Here is a 17,588-nt window from a genome sequence, read left to right on the forward strand (position 1 = left end):
CCAGGCACATGGTGCTACATAGAACAACACAGACTACTTGGTGATATGTTTCATTACACCACAGATATTGTAGCTCTACTTAGAGGAAAAAAATATTAGAGAGAAAAAAATGCACCCTGGTAGAAAAGAAAATAAATACATTTGTGTCAAAACTAATTGGTTGTATCTCAATTAACATGGAAGAAAAGCCTCCTGAGTGACAAAAACACACATTTACGGCATTTAGCAGACACCCTTATCCAGAGTGACTTACAACTGAGCAATTGAGGGTTAAGGGCCAAGGCCTCAGGGGCCCAGCAGTGCCTCAGGGGCCCAGCAGTGGCAGCTTGGTGGACTTGGGGTTCGAACACATGACCTTCCGATCAGTAGCCCAACACCTTAACCACTGAGCTACCACATCCACCACCAAAAAGAGGATTATATATACTGTAAAATATACTGTACAAGGGACAAATCATCAAACTAATTTTGACCATTTTATTACCCCTAAAGGTCAAAGGTCATGACAGATATAAATTTCAATTAGACCTTTAACCTAACAGATGATTTCACAATATATACTTGTATAATTGTGATTATAAGTCCCTCTGTGATGTAAATATAATTCTTTCTTCTTTAACAGCGCTTTTCTTAATGAATGTAATCTTATCATTCTCAGCCTCGTACATTGCTGCCATGCGCTGCTTTATTTACTGCACCTACAATTAAGTCCTACAATATGTCTGCTTATGTGTTGCCCAGATGTAATAAATGACACGATGGCAAGGAATTTGGTGTAGTGAGTCTATTAAACAACACAACGCAACACAGAGAACACACCGCTACATATGTTAAGAGTTGTATTTGTTTAGGTCATAAAAAGTAGCCATTTGTTTACACAGGAATAATATTCTAGATGTTTAAAAGTTTTATTTTGACACAAACACACCTGCCAGATATTAAAATATGATTTACGAAAACAACAGAACAGGCCTGAATTCCTGGAAGAAGTGAACACACTCGTCAGTCCTTCACGATCATTCTCCATATCATCTCCCTATCATTCTCCCTTAAACTGGTCTACAATGAGGGCAGTAAACTACTGTTTTCTTTTTATTATTAATCATTTGCCTACTTGAAAACAGCATATATTTGTTGTTGCCATGTCCTGTATATCACTTACTTTGTTGAATTCTTGATTGTATTTGATCAGGACAGTAAATCACCTGCAAATCAGCATTTTGTATTAATCTGTTGTTTATATGAGAACACTTTCTAAGCTGATTCCTGGTCAGAGGGCATTTCCTTTCTCTCTTTCCTGTACTTTGTTTAAGATATCATTATGACTGAATTTTGTCTGACTCCTCCGCTCAGGTCTGTTCAACATGGGTGGTCCTAATAGGGACTTTTGGTACCCGATGACATAACCCTGAGGTTCACTGAAGTACACAAGCCCCATCACCACGTCAAGGTCCCAGTCTACGAAGGGTGAACAGAACAACACAAACAGACACAACACCTCCACTACTAAAAGAGTAAATCCACAACCCTGTGCACAGCTCTAGATGATAGTCAGGTGTTTTCAAGAAGAAGTGAAAGAGTAACTGATAGAAGAAACAGGGCCATGAACTGTGGGTGCAGACACTTCATTCCTGAAGTACCTGGAAAAAATACAGAAATTAAATAAAATCTAAACAATGAAGTTTACAACAAAACAATACACAAGTGTATATACTGTAGAGAGGCAGTTAAATCACAATGAAAGGAAAAACTGTTGACTCTGTTATTATTTTGCTGCCATATTTTGTGTCTACTCGCCCCTCACAGGGAAGTGATGCTACAATTAAATTCAGAACTACATAACAGTGTAATGGGCAGGTGTCATAAAATTATGTTTGAAAATATCATGGGCAAAAAAAAACCTTTACGGAGCAAAAAAGCAAAATAAACAGAACATCCTGAAAAACTGGAATTATTGTTTGTGTAAGAAATTTAATCTAAAATATTTGAGTGTATCTCACCTCCAGACGGTTGTTTTTCATACGATTTCTCTTTCTGCATGTTTTTCTGTAATTTGGAAAAAAAAAACATTATTCTATCATCTCGGTACAATAATGGCTCTTTTATGTTTAACTTTTCTGGATGATGCTACAGTGATTTACTGTAGATCAGGAACATGTGTAGGAACATGTGACTCACTAATAATGTAGCTCAATGTTAACATTCCCAGTCCTTCACTCCATTATTAACTGTTTTAACAAACTCTTATTAACTTAATTAACTTAATATTAACTTATTAACAATAATTTCTATATACAATAAAACTAAAAAAAATGTAGGATAACTTTTAAAAAAATATTTTATAATCATTTTATGGAAGTTTTATGAATTTTCTGAATTGCATATTACATATAATTACTTCTTAATACTCTTTAATTATTTATAATGTTTTATATTCTTATTCTATTTTTACATTCTTATTTTCTATCTTTATTCTGTCTAGGACAGTGTTTCTCAAACTTTTTCAGCCCAAGGACCACTTTATCTTCCAATTTTTTTCTGAGGACCACCTACAGAATCCCACTCTAACACGCCCCCAAAAAACAACAAAATAGGAAGGATAAGCTAAATTTAAGTTTAATATGCAACTGTTTCAAGTCAAAAACTAATTATTCAGACACAAATGCAATGATATGATCAGAAATTATTATATAAATTTTTATTTAATTTGAAAAAGTAAATGTGAAATGAGTTGCAGCTTAATATGAACAACAAACTGCACATGTGGAAAAAAAATGCAATTAAACATACTGTAACAGCCTAGGTCCCACTTAATGCCATTCCAAAGAGCCATTAGTTTAAAACTGAGGTGGTAGGTATAGGAACTCTATGGTTGTAACTATGGTAGCAATAAAATGCTGAAAAGAATGTTCCCCTTAATGTCCAATATCACTGAAATTACTGGGATTTTACACATGAAACAAAAACTAGTACATTACAAAACTAATAGATCTGTGGATTTTAGATTTTGAGATTTCCATCTAAAACTTAACGTGAATATCAATGAGACGGGTGGTGCTGCTTATCACACATCAGTTTCTGAATGTCTGGCTCCAAAGAGGAGAGTTTCAGTCTCATACTAGGCTCCACGTTTAGTCTGTTGTGCTGTTTTGTTTTCAAACCAACCAGTGTGGAAAACCCAACTTCACAGTTGTATGTAGTTGGGAAGGGCTTGAGCACTTTGAGGGCAGATTCTGCAAGCTTTGGATGTTCAGGAAGGAGCTGAGCCCAGAAGTCTGTTAAGGGCTGTTGTTTGAATGACATTTTGAGACCTCCATCTGATGCAATGTACACAAGACTATTGCCTTCCTGTATTGAGAGCTTGGTACATTGCTCAATGATGTCGCCAAACGGATATCTGATCCACTCAAAGTCCACATCTAGCTCTGGAAAGTATTTCCCCAGCTGCATGTGAAGGCCTTGTCGATGTTCCTTTATGGCTGTGACGGTGTCATCACCCAGGGTCTCTTCAGTTTCGAGAAGAAAGTCTGCTAGCGTGGGAAACATTCAAATTCACGGCGATCGATACGTGCGCACCAGAGCTCTAATTTGGTGCGGGCCCCTTTAATTTTGTCCTGTACAGTGAAGACTGTGACCGTTTTTCCTTGCAGTGCTAAGTTGAGCGTATTGAGCATGCTGAAAATATCTGCAAGATATGCTAGTTTTGAAAGCCACATAAAGTCATGAAGTCGATCATACAGTTCATCAGCCTGGTGCAGAAATAATTTTACTTCATCGTGCAGTTCAAAGAGACGAGACAGGACCTTGCCACGGGACAACCAGCGCACTTCAGTGTGGAACAGAAGTTTTGTGTGCTCACTCCCCATTTCTTCACACAGGACTTTAAAAAGACGCGAGTTGAGTGCCTTGCCTTTGATTGAGTTGACTATTTTAACTGCCTCGTCTAAAACAGTTTTAAGGCAACTTGGCATCTTTTTCAACGCGAGCTGTTCTCTGTGAATGCAGCAATGAGTTGACACAGAGGATGGAGCAACATTACGCACACGCGTTACCAGGCCCTTGTGTTTGGCTGTCATTGCAGTTGCACCATCAGTGCAAACTCCAACACAACATCCAGTCAATTTTATTATGCACAATGAAGGCATTTAGTGCATCAAAGATCGCTTCTTCTGTGGTGTTCGTTGGAAGGGATTTACAGAAGAGAAAATCCTCGTGGACTGAGCGTGCATGGATGTATCTCACAAAACACAGAAGATTTGCCTCGTTACCAATGTCCGTGGACTCGTCCAGCTGAAGAGAAAAGAAGGGACTCTGGTGTAATCGTGTTATCAGCTGCTCTTGGACAGTTTCGGACATTGAAGTTATGCGTCGCTGGACAGTGTCATTGGACAGAGGTACTTTGTGCATGTCATCACTAGCTTTCTTCCCTAACATTACGTTTGCCATAACTTCTGCAGCAGGCTTAACTAGAGTCTCTCCAATTGAATGGGGTTTTCCCGTTTTTGCAATGAGTAGAGACAATCTGTATGATGCCTCAGTAGCCTTTGCATTTTCACCGGGCATAAAAAACTGTGAGGTGTTTTTACTCATGTGTCGCTCAAGCTCATGTAGCGATTTTGGCTCGCGAAGCAAGGTAAATATTTATAAGCGACTATAACGTGTTATAGTGACTTCCAAATATTTTAACCTAAGTTGAAATTAACGGTACTGGAATTAACGTTACGCTTATTTGGTCTGTTCGTCCGCCGAACAGCCCGTGTAACCTTTATTAATTCTATGAAGGCGGTATCTTCCCGGCCAAGAAAGATTCGCTTTCCTTTTACTGTATACCGTAATTTAAACTAAATTAACTCAATAGAGCATGTAGTTCAGACCTGATATTGCAGGTACCTTAATTTGTGAGCGAGACTCAGAGACAAATCACCCGTGGCTCAAAATTATGACATTTAATGAATGAGACAAACACAACATAAAACTAACTACACAAACAAAAAAAGAAATAGGGAAAACGAAAATAAAAATAAAATAAAAGAAAAGAAATTAAAATCGGGGAAAGGGAGGAAGAGACTGGAAAGAAGAAACTAGAGAAAGGAATGAAAGGAATGGCAAGCTTAGACTCAAAAATTAAATCACACCCTAACTGGGAAATCGTCACAGAAACTTAAATTCACCTTAAGATTCAATGAAAGATTCCTACTTAAAATTACGCATCTAAATTGGTTGGTAGAGGAAACGGTTACTTGCATTGGCTTACTGCACAAGAGTCCGGATGCAACAGAGAAATCTCTGAAAAGTCAGTTAGGGTGGGGTCAGACGTTCTTCCAAGTTCTCCTGAAGATCAGAGCAGTTGTCGTTCTTGGAAGTGAAGCTTGCTGGAACTTCGTTTGAAGGAAGATGGAGTCGTCTTGAAGCTGTTCCGAAAGTCTGACCACTGATTAGTGGTGTTTGTGACAAATTAAAGGTCGCAAACTCCACCCATCTTTGGGAAGATGACCAATACTTCGGTCAGGATTTTGAAGGGAAAAACTCCCTTTGTTTCAGGTGTCTGTGGGCGTGGTTTAGCTATCAAACTTTTAGATGACTTTAAAGTTTGATCCAGGGTGTATTAAGATGGTATGGTGCCTTTCGTGCTCAAATAAAATACACCAGTGCTTGAAAAATGAGTAACCGATAATTTTGTGGTCATTTGGATACTAAACATGAAGGGTAATGACGGTATGAAGGCAGCGGTACATTACGTACATAGATCATTAATCAAGGCAAAGATAAAGGCAAAGAAACAAAAATGAAACATAAAACAAGATGCACTTTCATTAGGGAAGTAAAAAGAAAACAATAGCTTCGTATACATTCTGACATCAGACGGTTATTAGAACAGGTATACATTAACATGCCATGATCAGTAAGATATGATGATAGAGTATAACGGATTTTAAAATACAATGTTGTTTTCTGACACATGAATAAAATACACCCTTGTCAGGAATTTAAGGGGCAAATAATTTTAAGTCAGGCAAGCCTTAAAAGAAGAAACACATTACAAAAAGGGTTATAAGAATGAGAACCTTAGAGTACCTTATCTTGGGTTTTATTAGTAAAAGGAATGTCTCATTGTGTTGTGTGTGTGTGTGTGTGTGTGTGTGTGTGTGTGTGTGTGTGTGTGTGTGTGTGTGTGAGTTCTGTTTGCAGGCCCCAATGAGCCGCATGGGGTTATCTGGTCTTTGTGTAGGCTCCAGTCATTCTGGAGCCAGGTGTGTGTGTAAAACTGGGTTGCTCATCGGTTAATTGAGGAGTAGATGTTGAAATTTAGGGTGCCTGGGACATGAAATCTAAAATGACTGGTACAAGACGCTACACTCATCACGTTTTCTCTCAAAAAATGACACTGGTTTATCTGTACAATCTTTGTGCTTAGACTCAAAGTGACGCTTGAGTTTCGATGGTTTCATTGCTTCATTAGCCAATCTTTCATAACACAGAACACAGTGAGGTCTAGGATCCTCAAGATCCCCAGTCCAGAAAAATCCAAACATGTACTTATTGTGATATTTTCGCTTAACTTTCTCACATGGTTTTCCACGATGCGCTAGCTCCGTGGTATGCGGGAGTGTTGTGGCCAGTGGCCGTGACTCTGTATCTTCGGTTACGGCTTCAGTGGGCCTTTGTGGTGCTGTAGTTTTGCTGCATTCAGTGGACGCTTGATCTTTTCTTTTGACTCCTCATTGGTTTAGCCACCGATCCATTTTCACGTTATTAAAACAGAATGGCAAGAACTGTTTCGCAAGTACATTAAAAATCTACTTAAATAACTGACGATTTTATAAACACTTGCCTAGTTTAGGTCTTCTTTTCGCGGACCACACTTTAAGAATTATTGCTTTAGAGACATCATTCTATGTTTAAGGCATCCAGAGAAGTCACATGTACATACATTAGAATTGAAAAGTGAGAAATTTATATCAACCCCTAAGACATTGAGACTTGTATGACGGATGATTTTCATAAACAGTTTAATCTCCAGTGTCACCATTTCACAGTCAGATATAAAGGTGTAATGTACATGTTTGTCACCTGACTGTTATTGAGTCTGTTCTCTTACAGGACAATGATGGTGATGAGCCAAGATGCTTTTATGAATCTAATCAGGGTTTGTGGCCAAATCACCAGACATGTCTCTGTGGAGACACATACATGCTAATGAGTATCTAAACAATATTTAGATAAAGATTCATATAAATAATTGATAGATATCAGGGATGTCTCAATCTTGTACTGTACTATTTTTTTTTATAAATAATACACAATAAGGCAAGATATGCAAAAGCTTAATTAAATAACTCGACATATATAAAAATAGTTATCACAGATTTAACTTTACTTTAATAACTGTGTGATAACTGTTTTTATTCATGTTGTTATTTAAGCTTTATTGTGTATTATCTATTAAAATAATACAGTATCAGATTGAGACATCCCTGATATATATTATATATTTATATTAATCTTTATATTGTTTAAATATTCATTAACACATGTAACCCTGGGGGGCACGGTGGCTTAGTGGGTAGCACGTTCGCCTCACACCTCCAGGGTCGGGGTTCGATTCCCGCCTCCGCCTTGTGTGTGCGGAGTTTGCATGTTCTTCCCGTGCCTCGGGGGTTTCCTCCAGGTACTCCGGTTTCCTCCCCCGGTCCAAAGACATGCATGGTAGGTTGATTGGCATCTCTGGAAAATTGTCCGTAGTGTGTGATTGTGTGTGTGTGTGTGCCCTGCGATGGGTTGGCACTCTGTCCAGGGTGTATCCTGCCTTGATGCCCGATGACGCCTGAGATAGGCACAGGCTCCCCGTGACCCGAGAAGTTCGGATAAAGCGGTAGAAAATGAATGAATGACATGTAACCCTCTAGAGGCTCTTTAGTGAAATACACATATGTTGCATGTTTATCAGGCATTTAAAATGGTGGAAAATATTTGATTCTACATTTTAATCATTTTAGGAGAAGCCATGATCTTTGTGTAGACTAAAAGCAATCGCCTTTGCTACTGTATGTGTACAACATTCTCCATGTGATTCAGGAAGGAATTTTGTCTTGCCAATGTTACAGTGACCTGATCCTCACCCACAGACCCCCATGGCCCTGTCTCTCCTCTCCTGTTTACTCTTTCAACTCTTCTACCTATCCTTCTGGCCTGAGACCCTGGAAGAGAGAAGAGGCTTGTGTACTTAAGTGAATATGAACCCTATGTAATGAAGGACTTAATGTTCATAGAGGTGGTGAACAGACCTGGGGAGAAGTCTTGAATAGGTCTCGAGTAACTTATTATACTCTTATATTCTCTGCCCAGATAATAGTTACAGGGATCCGTCTAGGGGTGTGTTCAGAGACACAGGTCTGGTGATTAGGCCACAAACCTTGATTGAACTCATAAAAAAACATCTTGGCTCACCACCGTCATTGTCCTCTAAGAGAACAGACTCAATAACAGTCAGGTGACAAACATGTACATTACACCTTTATATCTGACTGTGAAATAGTGACACTGGAGATTAAACTGTTTATGAAGATCATCCGTCATACAAGTCCCAATGTCTAAGGGGTTGAAATATCTCACGTTTCACTTCTAATGTCCTTACATGTGTCTTATCTGGATGCATTATATAGAATTATGTCTCTGAAGTGACAAGATGTCCTTTTCTGAAATCCTTCAAATTCACTCCATCCAGCAGGTGGCAGCAGAATCACACTGTACATGTGTTACACTCCTGCGTTACTGTAGAAAAAATCCTATTAGTTAAAATAAATCAGTTGTAGAAAAAAATCACAAGTAGATTAGTAGAAGAAGTTTTTCACATTTTATTTCCATCAAAATCAGACATTAGACAGCATTAATTATTTAATACACAGCTTCTGTAATGTTGTAATAAGCTTGTAGGAGGTTCTCTGTTTGTGATCCTCATGCTTGTCCTTATCTGGGCCATCAGGAGACACTGATGGTTCCAGCTCAGCTTCCTGCAGAGTGAAATGTAGGCTTATGTCTGGATGATCCAGTAGGTGCCTGCACTTTCCACATAATGTACTTCTTCTACTTCTTTCTATCTTGTCTTTTCCCATTAGAGGGCCACTGTGAATCATCTGTTTCCACCTAACTCTATCATCATCATCCTCTACTCTCACACTAATTACTTTCATGTCCTCATTTAACACATCCATAAATCTACTCTTTGTCCTTCCTCATGACCTCTTACCTGCAGCTCCATCTCCAACATCCTCAAATATAACCATATCCCTCTTCTGTACATGTCCAAACCCTCTCAATCTATTCTCTCTGTCCTTGTCCCCAAAACAGCCAACCTGAGCTGTCCCGCTGATGTGCTCCTTCCTAATCCTGTCCATCCTCGTCACTCCTAAAGAGAACCTCAACATCCTCATCTCTGCTACCTCCATCTCTGCCTCATGTCTTTTTCTCACTGCTACAGTCTCTAACCGACACAGCAGAGCTGCTCTCACTACTGTCTTCTAACCTTTCCTTTCATTCTTGTTGACACTCTTCTGTCACACACACACATACGACACTCCTGACACTCTTCTGTCACACACACACGACACTCCTGACACTCTTCTGTCACACACACACAACACTCCTGACACTCTTCTGTCACACACACACGACACTCCTGACACTCTTCTGTCACACACACACACACAACACTCCTGACACTCTTCTGTCACACACACACACGACACTCCTGACACTCTTCTGTCACACACACAACACTCCTGACACTCTTCTGTCACACACACACAACACTCCTGACACACTTCTGTCACACACACACACAACACTCCTGATATTCTTCTGTCACACACACACACAACACTCCTGACACTCTTCTGTCACACACACACGACACTCCTGACACTCTTCCGTCACACACAAACGACACTCCTGACACTCTTCTGTCACACACACACACAACACTCCTGACACTCTTCTGTCACACACACACAACAATCCTGACACTCTTCTGTCACACACAAACGACACTCCTGACACTCTTCTGTCACACACACAACACTCCTGACACTCTTCTGTCACACACACACACATGAAACTCCTGACACTCTTCTGTCACACACACACACAGCACTCCTGACACTCTTTCTGCCCACTCCAACCTGCCTGCACCCACCTCTTCACCTCTTTTCCCACTCCTCATTTCACTGGGCATCTACCAATCTGGTATGGAATTCCCACTGACACAACACTGTCTATTTATCCAGGCTTTGGGATAGAACAGAAGTCACTGGCTTGCAACCCTTGTGGCTCGATTCTGGTTGGAGTCTCGACACCTGGTGGTGCTCATTGCTGCTGGATATGGCTTCATGTGAACAGCCTGGAGACCTGCAGGACTGCTGTGGATAGAACCACCTGGAGATTATGGTGCTGACTTTAAATTGCTGTTACAATGTTCTGTTTTGTGCTTGGCTCCATAACTGAATAACTGAAGCCTTTCGGCATGAAGGAATTAGTGTCATATTGATAATGATCTCAGAAATTATGCTGATTTATTAATTGTTCAGGAGCTCTTGGTTGCACAGCCTCCTCAACTCTATACCACTGTAAAAAGAACATTATTTATAATCCCACACTCTGATGTCACCCAAATGAGGAAACATTCCTTTTTGAATCTGGTTTCTCTCATGTTGTCTCAGGGAGTTTTTCCTTCCCACAGTTGCTCTTATTTATATATTTGTAAAGCTGCTTTGAGATAATGTCAATTTAATAGAATCTCTGCTGTAGAGACTGGAGGTGTTTATGTGGGAAATCACATCAGATGGATCTGTTATTTTCAGGCACAACACAATAAATAAATGAATAAATAAATTAATAAATTAATAAATAAATTATATCTGTGATCTCAGCTATTTTTCTTGTAGTTATTTAAGCTTTAGCATATCCTGCTTTACTGAGTATTATATATGAAAATACAAAAGTATCAGATCAGGACATCCCTTATATCTGTCAACCTTTTATATTTATCTTGGAAATTGAGCTTGAGAAAGATTGTTGTATACTTGTTAGTAGGTGTTTACTGTCCTACAGAGGCTTTAGTCACAACTGTGTAAAGTGATATCTAAATTTAGAGCCAAGGTAAAGTCTTTAGCAATACGGTTGGAAACTGTGGTCAACAAGCGTGTTCACTGAGTTTATTAGTGCTAAAACCACAGGTGTTGATGAACAGGAAAAAATATCAGGTTTATGAGTCATACTTCATGTTCTCAACATGAGGGTGTGTGTATCTGAGGCAAAAGCCACATTAATTATTAAGGCTTGAACACTTGCCCCTAGGGTGAGGGGCAACAGTGGCTCTGTTACTCTAGTGTGCTGGTATGGATTTGCTCTAAACTACTTAGTGAAGTTTAACTGCAAAGCAATACACAGTTGATGAAACATTTCTGTCTCATGAGGGCAAACTGACTGGTTTGATAAGAAGGAAATTAAAATAAAATCATATGATATGGACTTCACACCTAGCAGATGTCAACTGTACTGATATGTTAGACATGTCAAGTACCAAGCTGCATTGAAGCCATTTTTTATAAAGACAGATAAGGCAAAGTCACACCATTTATATGTCATCAACAAAAATGTTCATCTTTAAATGTCCTCAATTACAAACTCTATGTATTTTAAATTCCACTGAAACTGTTATCATTTCTTATGAATGCCAAATGATTTTAAAAAGATAGAATCTGATGTTCCAGTAATTTGCTCACCTTATTGGATATTGAACATGATGGTACAGCGTGCTCACTGCTCAGCTAATGTATTTCATTTTCTGTTCATAATAACTGAATATTGATATAACTGAATTTTAATGTCTTGTGGTTCCACTTTATATCCTGTAGAGAGATCTGTGTGGAGTTTTCAGTTCAAATTCATTGTTTTTTATGTTGTTCTGATGGATTCTAACAGAACATAAGATAAAACACTCTTATTAAAAACCAAACCAAACATGTATTAAGCTGATTTCTGCTGAGTGACAATCTAAAGCAGTGGCAAAGTGGTAGAGGTCATAGGAACAAGTGTATAAAATAACACCAAATGGCACCATCAACTAGTGACATAACTAATTAACTGCTAAGTGAAAGTCACATGGGATTAGCAGTTTGTGGTTTATACTCATCATAGTTGGACTGCTGACTAAATATCCAGCTATTTTATGTCATGAACAAGTATAAATAGAGAACCAGACTCATGGTTGAAACAATTTGCCCCATTTTTCAGCCTCACTCAACAGCATGATTAGATTTCTGTGATTTTTAACTAAATTTTAATACTCTGTCACACAAATACACACAGTATTATACACACAGTATTATACACACAGGTACACAGGAGAAGAGACATAATTGTGAGGTCAAGAGATGGGACTATTGATTGTGCTGAACATACAGAGGATCAGAAGCTGCAAAAGGTGCTGACAGTTACATAAAGTTTAATGATTAAAAAGTAGTCAAATTTATTTGTGTATTACATTTATATATATATATATATTAGGGATGCCACAATTCTCAATATAATATTGAACCGTTCGGTACGACATCCCCGGTTCAATACGCGCTTGTGAATTGCGGTCTTTTCGGTTTTACTTTTAAATAATTTATGTGCTTTTTATTTCGCTCCGAATTGACTGTGTGCGCCTTTAAGTCTACGAGCTGAGATGAGGAAGCTCCTCCCCACGAGTAAATGTTCAATTACTATGCTCGAAAGTTAGGGGGCGCTGAACCATCATTCCACACTTTAACATGGCGAGCGGTGGTGAAGCGAGGCTAAAGTACGTGGAGGCGCCGGCGTCTTTTAAATCTGTGGTGTGGAGACATTTCGGTTTTGCGGTTGAGTATAATGCCGGGGAAGAAAAAATGGTAAACAAAAAAATGTTTTACACGTGTAGCCTACTCAAACGGAAACACGTCCAATATGATTGCACATCCGCGGCACCATCACCCAGCAATATCAATGTCTGAATGCAGGATAGCAGAGCAGGTAATAAAGTCCTCCAAAAAACAACAGTCCCTCGCTGAATCCTTCCAGCATACATACCCAACTGGTTCCGAGAGACACATGAAAATAACAAAGGCAGTGGGGGTGTTCATTGCCAAAGATTTGCAGCCGTTTTCGGTGATTGGAGATGCGGGCTTTTGTCATCTTATAAAAACACTCGATCCGCGTTACAGACTACCGTCTCGCACTTTTTTTAGCACCGAAATAATTCCTGACCTCTATGAAAAGACATGCAACAGTATTGTGTACGAATTGGCTCAAGCACAGAGCCTTGCTCTGACCACAGATGGTTGGACCTCGCGGGCAACCGTGAGTTACCTCACTGTAACTGTTCACTACATGTCGGATTGGGAAATGAAAAGCGCTGTACTCCAAACCCGTCCCCTGTATGAAAGTCATACAAGCGCTCATTTGGCAGAAGAGTTGACAAATGCAGTGAATACATGGAAGTTGAGGAGGCCAAATATGTTACTCCCAGTCACCACAGATAACGCTCCGAATATTGTGAATGCAGTTAATGAAGCTGATGGGCTGGGGCCACAGATAAGTTGTTTTGCGCATGTTGTAAACCTAGCAGCCAAGAAAGCAGTGTCAATCAACACAGTGTCTCGCCTCCTGGGGAGGGTTAGAAAAATAGTGACTTTTTTTCACAAAAGCACCAAAGCCCACCATGTTTTTACTGTGAAGCAGGAGATGTTAAACTTGCCCAGACACAAGTTAATTCATGATGTCACAACTCGATGGAATACAGTACATGACATGTTGGAAAGATACATAGAACAGCAGCCCTCCATCTATTCTGCCTTACTGGACAAAGATCTGAAGCTGTCTGTCAAGAACATAACCATGTTGAATGACAGTGAACAGAAACTGGCAGAAGAACTGTTTCAGGTCCTCACACCACTGAAAACAGTGACAACCCTGATGAGCAGTGAAACAACCCCCACTATATCAATGATCCTTCCTCTGAAAGAGATGATTCTCAAATCCATGTCACCAGGAGACCAGGACACTGCAACAGTCAAAGAAGCCAAAGCAGCCATTACAAATGACCTGGCAAAGAGGTACACTGACCCTAATCTTCATGATTACCTCCAAATGGCCACAGCCCTTGACTGTTCCTATTGCCTAAGCATAGAATAGCAAAAAACACTTTTATGTGTTAAGCCATCAGAACCGAACCGAACCGAAAACCGTGGTTAAAAACCGAGGTATGTATTGAACCGTGGGCTAACTGTATTGTTGCATCCCTAATATGCTCACTATGGAGCTACAGTAAAAACTCACAAGGTGCTGTGCAGCTCTCTGGCCTGTTTAAGCTTTCACATAGAGTAAATCATGTATCCGTTTTATCATACCTAATGCGGATCTTCCTAATATCTCATTAGCATCTATTTCATCTATCTCGAACGTAATCTTGTGTTTTTGATCTTTGTACTCACTGGTCAGCTGTTTTTGTCCCAATGGCGACATCTGGTGTCCAGAATATGTCATTAAATTGCAGGTGGATTTCTGCAGTTTCTCTGTTATACAGAGAGTTAAAAGTCTTTAACGAGAGAACATTACAATTTGCACCAGTGTCTAACTTGAATTTTACTTGCTTGCCTCTTTCTTTGAGCACTTCACACCACTCTTCTTTTCCATTCTTTCTCAGTATTAACATACTGTATGTTTTTTACTTACAGGTAGAACTTTTCTATTTAAATCTTCCTATTTTCAGCCAGATTTCATTATAAACTCAGGTTTGATGTTGGCTGTAACTGCCATTTTTCTTTCGGTGCACTTACAACCTCTGACACCATGTACTGTTGTTGTTGTTGTTGTTGTTGTTGTTGTTGTTGTTGTTGTTTTAAATATTCACATGACACACCAGTGGTTATAGAACACTCTTATTAATATGGTGCCTCCTACTTTTTGATACACACCTCCCAGCTTACATCATTACCTATTCCACATTAGGATGAAATACTGTACATTACAGACTTCATCTTCTGGAGCTTTTAGAGCAGCAGTACAACATCCTCTCTCGAGCATCACAATAACTTTCATTATCACCTACAAGGTTGTTTTTTCTGATCTGAATGCAGTCACTTTTGCTACAGACATTTAGATGTTCACCCAAAGTGAATGACATGTAAAGTCAATTTAAATCTTTGTGATAACTGTTTTTATTCATGTCGAGTTATTTAAGCTTTATTGTGTATTATCTATTAAAATATTACAGTATCAGATTGAGACATCCCTGATATATATTATATATTTATATTAATCTTTAAATAAATATTGTTTAGATACTCATTAACACGTGTTTTACGCCCTCTAGAGGCTCTTTAGTGAAATACACATATGTTGCATGTTTATCAGTCATTTAAAATGGTGGAAAATATTTGATTCCACATTTTAATCATTTTTAGGGGAAGCCATGATCTTTGTGTAGACTAAAAGCAATTGCCTGTGCTACTGTATGTGTACAACATTCTCCAGGTGATTCAGGAAGGAATTTTGTCTTGGCAATGTTACAGTGACCTGATCCTCACCCACAGACCCCCATGGCCCTGTCTCTCCTCTCCTGTTTACTCTTTCAACTCTTCTACCTCTCCTTCTGGCCTGAGACCCTGGAAGAGAGAAGAGGCTTGTGTACTTAAGTGAATATGAACCCTATGTAATGAAGGACTTAATGTTCATAGAGGTGGTGAACAGACCTGGGGAGAAGTCGTGAACAGGTCTTGAGTAATTTACCAGTCGAACTACGTTCCTACCCTAACCTATGGTCATGAGCTTTGGGTCATGACCGAAAGGACAAGATCCTGGATGCAGGCGGCCAAAATGAGTTTCCTCCATAAGGTGGCTGGGCGCTCCCTTAGAGATAGGGTGAGGAGCTCAGTCACTGAGGAGGAGCTCAGAGGAGAGCCGCTGCTCCTCCACATCGAGAGGAGTCAGCTGAGGTGGCTCGGGCATCTGTTCCGGATGCCTCCTGGACGCCTCCCTGGGGAGGTGTTCCGGGCATGTCCAACCGGGAGGAGGCCCCGGGGAAGACCTAGGACACGTTGGAGGGACTATGTCTCTCGGCTGGCCTGGGAACGCCTCGGTATTCCCCCGGAAAAGCTGGAGGAAGTGTCTGGGGAGAAGGAAGTCTGGGCGTCCCTGCTTAGACTGCTGCCCCCGTGACCCGGTCCTGGATAAGCGGTAGAAATTGGATGGATGGATGGATGGATGGATCTGACTATGAAATAGTGACACTGGAGATTAAACTGTTTATGACAATCATACAAGTCTCAAGGTCTAAGGGGGTGAAATATCTCACGTTTCACTTCTAATGTTCGTACATGTGTCTTATCTGGATGCATTATATAGAATGATCTCTCTAAAGTGACAATGTCCTTTTCTGAAATCCCTCAAATTCACTCCATCCAGCAGGTGGCAGCAGAATTACACTGTACATGTGTTACACTCCTGCATTACTGTAATTAGTTAAAATAAATCACATGAGGAATTCAATTATAGAAAAACATTTCGAGTAGATTAGTAGAAGAAGTTTGTCACATTTTTTTTCCATCAAAAGCAGACATTAGACAGCATTAATTATTTAGTACACAGCGTCTGTAATGTTGTAATCAGCTTGTAGGAGGTTCTCTGTTTGTGATCCTCATGCTTGTCCTTATCTGGGCCATCAGGAGGCACTTGTGTAGGTCACAGAGGTCAAATCAGATGGTTCCAGCTCAGCTTCCTGCAGAGTGAAATGTAGGTTAAAATGAGCTTGAAATGACAACAGGAGCTTTTTACTTTGCTTTAATAATGACATGATCTCAACTTTAATTTTCTTTAAGCTACATTTCATCATGTAGGTTTCTGGTACCTTATTGTTTGAGTCCCAGGTAGAAAAACCCTCTGAAAAAGGAAACAATAAACACATTTCAGAACACAGTTTTTCACAATACCTAATGTTTTTGTTACACACAGTCATTGTGCACGAGTGTATACAGGCTGCTGTATGACCTGCCACAACATAGTATAATAAATACATTAAGGAACATGTGTGTGACAGAGTGAACTTTGTGAACGTTGGTCTTTAAGATGAAAGTTCTCACCCTGTAGCTTGGAACAGTACAGAGAGGAACAGATGACAGTTACAGAGACAGAAACTGCACACACACATGATAGAATTATAGTAATAAGCCCACAGTGTGCAGGAAGTGCAGATTCTTGTGTGTCTGACTGATCAGTCTTATGATCATCTGAAACACAGAGAGAAACATAGATATCTGAAACTCAGAAACACCATAAAGTCAGCTCAAAAAGGAAAGTGTATCATGGTTGCTGTCTGTGCTGTAAAAAAAAAGTGTAAATTTAACAGTAACATACAGAAATGCTACAGTACAAATCTGTAAGTCGGAAAAATTTAATAACTGTAGAATTTATGGGAAAAACATGTAAAATTTAAGCAAGTTCATGTGCAACAGTAAAAGACTTTGGTGTGATTATTGACTCTGGTTTGTCATTTGAATCTCATGTAGACAATA

The 17,588-nt window shown here is 39.5% G+C and overlaps 1 long non-coding RNA gene across 1 annotated transcript; it reads right to left on the reverse strand.

Moving 5' to 3' along the window:
- Window positions 1–16,306: 16,306 nt before the first annotated feature.
- On the reverse strand, window positions 16,307–17,382 carry LOC113651460. The gene is made up of 3 exons (XR_003442669.2): window positions 17,157–17,382; window positions 16,925–16,956; window positions 16,307–16,795 (listed from the first exon to the last, which is right to left on the reverse strand). It is a non-coding gene; the product is annotated as an uncharacterized LOC113651460 (long non-coding RNA).
- Window positions 17,383–17,588: the final 206 nt, after the last annotated feature.

The sequence above is a fragment of the Tachysurus fulvidraco genome, chromosome 10 (assembly GCF_022655615.1).
Source record: "Tachysurus fulvidraco isolate hzauxx_2018 chromosome 10, HZAU_PFXX_2.0, whole genome shotgun sequence".
Taxonomy (NCBI): Eukaryota; Metazoa; Chordata; class Actinopteri; order Siluriformes; family Bagridae; genus Tachysurus; species Tachysurus fulvidraco.